Below are 5,850 nucleotides of genomic sequence, written 5' to 3'. Positions count from 1 at the left end.
AACTTGAACCATCCCACTCTGAAGCAAGTTAAGGTTGTCTAGGACTCCCCTGGTGGCTCAGTCAGTAAAGAATCTGCCTGCAATGCAGAAGATCTGGGTTCAATCCCTGGGTTGGGAAGATCTCCTGAAGGAGGGCATAGCAACACACACCAGTATTCTTGCCTGGAGAATCCCCACAGACAGAGGAGCCTAGCGGGCTATATATTCCATGGGATCACAAAGAGTAGGATACGACTGACTGACTAAGCATAGCACAAGCACAAGGCTAAATACAGTCTCCTCTAGGAGCTGGCCAGGGTGTAGTAACTTCTCATGAATCCACCAGCTTCTCCCGGTTCACGTTTCTGATTCATGATCAGCTTGTTGGCAACTATGAGACCTAGATTCTGTGTCTGTACTGTTCATTGCTGTTTCTTCTATGGTATGTGGAACTGCACTCAGAAGACCTAGTTCTGCTTGTTTCTGACTGTTTCTCCAAGTTGTCAAGAGTGTTTTTGAATTATACTCATGTATTCTAGAGTTTCAGTCAGCCTTCTCTCTTTGATTCAAAGTGCAGGTACAGTGAGTATGCTCCATGTGAAAACATTTTGATAAAAACCTAATGCATTTCTAATTATTGTGGTTAGAGTGTTGTAAAAAGATTAAAAATAGGATATATATTATATATAGTGAATATATGTATCCATACATAGATATGTGTGCATGCTCAGTTGCTTCAGTGTCCAACTCTTTGCAGTGTCCAACCCTTTGGACTACCAGGCTCCCCTGTCTATGAAATTCTCCACGCAAGAATATTGGAGTGGGTTACCATGCCTTCCTCCAGGGGATCTTCCCGACCCAGAGATCAAACCCGTGTCTTCTGTTTTCTGCTGCATTCCAGGCAGATTCTTTACTGCTGAAGAAAAGGGAAAGTGAAAGCCGCTCAGTAGTGTCCAACTCTTTGGGACCCCACACAGTCCATGGAATTCTCCAGGCCAGAATAATGGAGTGGGTAGCCTTTTCCTTCTCCAGGGGATCTTCCCAACCCAGGGATCAAACCCAGGTCTCCTGCATTGCAGGTGGATTCTTTACCAGCTGAGCCACAAGGGAATCCCTTTATTGCTGAGCCACCAGGAAAGCCTCATGAATAGACATATATGGTATCTATCTCTATCTATAAATAGATGGATTGATGCCAATGTATACATGTGCATTTGGAATTTATTCTTCTGGCTTAAGGCAACTCAATGAAATGACATGCTTCTACTAAACAGCACACATCAGCATTTTTAAAGGCTACCTCTGATTTATCCCACCTATCTGAGAAATTGAGATTGCATTATGAGTAGGATCCAACCAGACAAAAAAGGAGGGGATGTGGAATTGGACAAATGCCGGCTTACATTTGTGACTTGATATTTTATTTAGAAAGGCAATTCTCATCACACATCCAAAATGAAAAAAAAAAAGAGAGAGAGAACAAAAGGGAGGGAAATGAAGATCCTAAAATATTCATTTTATTTTTCAGGATAAGAAAGCATCTCACTTTGAAGGAACACAAATTCTTCTCTCTGCCTAACTTCTCACTTCACTCCCTCAGCTTTGGCCATCCTGAGGATTCCTCCCTTCCCCCTTTGGTTTCTGTGTGTGTGTGTGTGTGTGTGTGTGTGTGTGTGTATGTGTGCGTGCGTGCATGTAAGGAGAAGCAGCCATGTGTCTGAGGTGGTGACAACAGTCAGCCGGAGCCAGAGCCTTAATCACTGTTTACTGATTTAGTCCATTTTACTAGCAGACAGTGCTTTTCCTGAGAGCCGTTTTCCTGGCGGGGTGCAAAGCCTGCTTCCAGGGGCGAAAGTGCGTGTCTCCGGGCTGCCTGGCTCCCGGTCCCTGGCACGGTCTCGCCACCGCTGGCAGGGCCACGCGCCGAGGCAACAGGCCGGCATGTCAGCCTCCGCCTCTGCCGGTGCTCATCTGGCGGCGGCGTTAATGAGAGCGGCAGAGAAGCAGGAGGGAGGGCACGGAGGACCCAACGGGGCATCCAAACAATACCTATGGCAGCCAGCGCCAACACGCTTCACACTGCGTCGCCACTCATGGGGTGAAAAGAATTGAAAATGACAGATCGAGGATTCTACCTTCCCCTCTGATAGGCTTTTTTGTTCGGTTTGTTTACACTGCTCTGGGCTTGCCTGGCTCTTATTGTTGCTGTCTCTCCTTTGCGAGTTTCCATACAATTGTGGACGTGTTGCACTTAAAATAGCAGATGAGAGGTGAAACAAAAAACAACAGAAAAAGGACTCCTTAGAAATCGCTATTTCTTGAAGAGTTTTTTCATCACCTTCAGTATTCCCCCTCTTTGTTGCCCTGTTTGTTGTGATCAACTGGTGAATCTGAATAATTGTAGATGTGGTGGGCTGACCTCTGAAATGAGGGTGGCAGGCAAAAGAGAATAGGGTGGTGGAGGCTCTGAAAACACACTGAAGGTATTTACATTGGCATGTGGACATCGGAAGGTGTTCCTGGGCTCTTGTAAGAAGCCATCCCCAGTATCAACCAAATGGCTGCAATTCATTCCCATTCACGCGTCATGTTCGAATCTGTTCGGGGTGAGGAGGCAAATCAATGGTCAGATGTGGTGGCCTTCACTGATCTGAGGTCTGGGAAAATTCAGGGCCATGCACTGAACCCAGGGAGGGGACCCAGGGCTTTATCTAAAGATAGGCTGTCAGCCTGATGAAGTTCACGGTCACAGTCATTCCCCAAAGGAAAGTGTTCTCTCCCTCTCAGGCTCTTTGCTCCTCTGCTGTCAAGTCCAGATGCTTTGGGAGTGGTTTCTAGTCCTGTGCTCCCTGAATTTATATACTTGGAGGAGCTATTTATTCATTCTGAATAAAATGTTCAGCAAGAGGTTGCAGAGCCAGCAGTAGGGGTCAGCAGTAGTGACTTATGTAAGATCCTGAGTGCTTTTAACCTTCCTAACCTGGCGTCTTCATCCTCGCCCCCGGCCAGGGAGATGCCTTTTCTCATACGCACTGGGCCCACTGTCACACCCAGCCCCCAGTCACTGTGTATCTCCTAAAGCGCAGGAGGCCCTTTTCCAATTCCAAAAAATAGCTCCTTGGCTGCCTAAGAGCCATCCCTACAGTCTCTCTGTCTCCTGTTAACTTGTAGGACTTAAGGAGAGTTGGGAATAATATGAACGCCTATGGAGCATCTTAAAAACATTTGCTGTAAGCTGTACTTGCTCTCTTAAAACACTCCATGCATTCTCACAGCATCCGCTTAAGAAAGTACGCTGTTTTTAATTCATTGGTGTCCTAGAGATGGGCTTCCCAAGTGTCGCTAGTGGTCAAGTGGTGCTCCTGCCAATGGAGGAGACATGAGAGACATGGGTTCAATCCCTGGGTTGGGAAGATCCCCTGGAGTAGGAAATGGCAACGCACTCCAGTATTCTTGCCTGGAAAACCCCATGGGCTGGTGGGCTACAGTCCATGGGGCCTCAGAGAGTCAGACATGACTGAGCAACTGAGCACTCAATGCCTTTCTAAGTAATAGCATCACTTGATGGCTATTACTTAGAACAACCTTTTGGAAAAGAAGAGACACTTCTGAAAAAGTAAGATCTCTAGTCTGGCTTCAGCCAGGTTAATCACTGTCTTCACCTGTGAAAAAAGGAATCAGTTTCATGTGTTAACCTCATGTGCAGTTGAACACCCACCAAATTTACTATGTTTGGAACCTTGAGAGGTGCAGAGGCAGACACTGGAACCCCATTTCTCTTCTCCATGATTGTGTAGGTAGGTGACACCGAGGCCATTATAAAGGGCTCTGACTCACCAGGGATGGTGTTACAGATATGAACTGCTTGCTTGAAAATTCAAAGCAATAGCGGATGTAAAACAAACTGGAGACATCTCTCAAAAGTCGACTCATTTCTCTAAATGAAGCATTCCCCTGGCATGACACCACTCTGCATTTTTGTAGGACTGAATGACCACAAGTATGTCTTCATCTTCAGGAACATCGACAAAACTGTCTCAAGTTTAAAGTTTTCATTTTCTCCTTTCTACCCAAGATAGATAATAAATATTAGAGGTGGAAGGGAGAAAGTGAGAGAAAAGGAAAAAGGATAAGGTGAGACAAGGAAAGGAAGAGGAAGAGAGAGATCACCTTTAAGTCTTTTCTTTTCTCTTTCTTTCAAATGACACAATAGAATTTTTTTTCCTAAAGTTGTATTAGGGATTCACTTAAGCAGAAATGAACTGTAATATGCAAATAGTTCTAATTGGACTGCTAATAGAGCGTGTCTCTGTTGTTTTTTTGTAGGGAGTTTTATGCCTATGTAATCAGTGCAGACAGCCGTTAAGTAAATGAAGAGGCAACTAACAATGTCAGAAAAGAGCCCGGGCGGTTCCGGCTGACACTACCCTAATCTTCCAGGACCCATTAAATGGCAGTTTCAACGCATTACCTACCATAACATCCTTGAATATCACTGATTTTATTTGCAGTATCAAACATTCCATTTCATGCCCCATTAACAGTGGGAGCCTGAGCTTTTTGACGCAGCTAAACATTTTACTAACTACCTGGACTAAGTAACCAATTAACTTTTGGAGACAATACGGCCAATTAAGCGCGAAAAGGTAAGGCTGTCATCCCCCACGAAAATTGAATTTCCTTTTCCTGATGGCACTTATTGTCGCCGCTCAATTGTTAATGGGGATTCGGTCCCTATTAAAGTATGAAGGCAAAGCCGAATGGAAAAGTTCAGAGGACTTAGTTCCTAAAGAGTAGGTCACCAAGTGTCCCAATCGGCCACTAATTTAGTTAACTTTTCTTCATGCCAGATTACTTATTGGATGTGACTGGAGCAGGGCTCTTACATGACGGCCTGCGATAGTACATTACACAATCTGGTAGCTTCTGAGGAATCCACAGGCCCAGGGCTGTAGTTTGAGACCTTCTGTGGAAAGTTCGGGGGGGAAAAAAAATTCTGTGTTTTGAGTTTGACTTTTTGTTATATTTTTTAAAACAGAAATATCAGTGTCAGAAAAGATATTGCCCTGGTTATCACCACCTTGGACTCTTCAGAAAGAGAAACAAACCCTTGTAGGGAAAGGTGTGTTGCAAATTAACCCTCTGTGGTTTGGGAAGTCATTTTCTAAATGGCAGACAAGGTCATGGGAGGTGATTCTGCTTGGTGGACCTGACTATAGTTAACTGGAATGGTGCACAAGTAAGGAAGCTGGATATAACAGTGTGAAAGCTTGAGGCAAATGTTATCCCTCTGGTAGGAGTCTTTCATCTTCGTAGGCGCAGAAGAAAATTTATCCTGGAGGGCATTTTCCACAGATCTTCTGTGAGTCAAAAACATGAAGCTTCTCTTAAGAGCCATAACCCAAATGTTGGAAAGAGATTCATGTATGCTGTTTTTATTTTTTTCCAGATTATATCGGCTTTGTGAAAATGTGAAGAAAAATCCAGAATGTTGAGAAGTGGGAAAAGAAGAGAATTCCAATGATGATTATTTGAATCTGCCTGGGTTATGGAGAATGTAAAGCTGGACTATTCAAAGTTGTCAATGCATTCCTAGAGCAATACAAGTCTGTGACATTTGTTTAAAGCCTGTTTACCTATATTTAAAATCAGATTTGAGCCTGGAAACTCATAGGTAAAGCAGTGATCTAAGTTGTGCTCAGAGTTATTAATTTCCCATATTGTTTCAATGGTAAATGTGCTTGGTTCCCATAGAACAGCTGTTGAATTGCCATGGGGGGAAAATACATGGATTCCACTGTTGTATTAGTATTCTAGATTCATAATTTTTTTTAAATTTTGTTTCTGCCAGTGATAGGAAGCAGGGGCAAA

This window comes from Bos taurus, chromosome 21, assembly GCF_002263795.3.
Source record: "Bos taurus isolate L1 Dominette 01449 registration number 42190680 breed Hereford chromosome 21, ARS-UCD2.0, whole genome shotgun sequence".
Classification (NCBI taxonomy): domain Eukaryota; kingdom Metazoa; phylum Chordata; class Mammalia; order Artiodactyla; family Bovidae; genus Bos; species Bos taurus.
Note: the sequence above shows the minus strand (reverse complement) of the source record.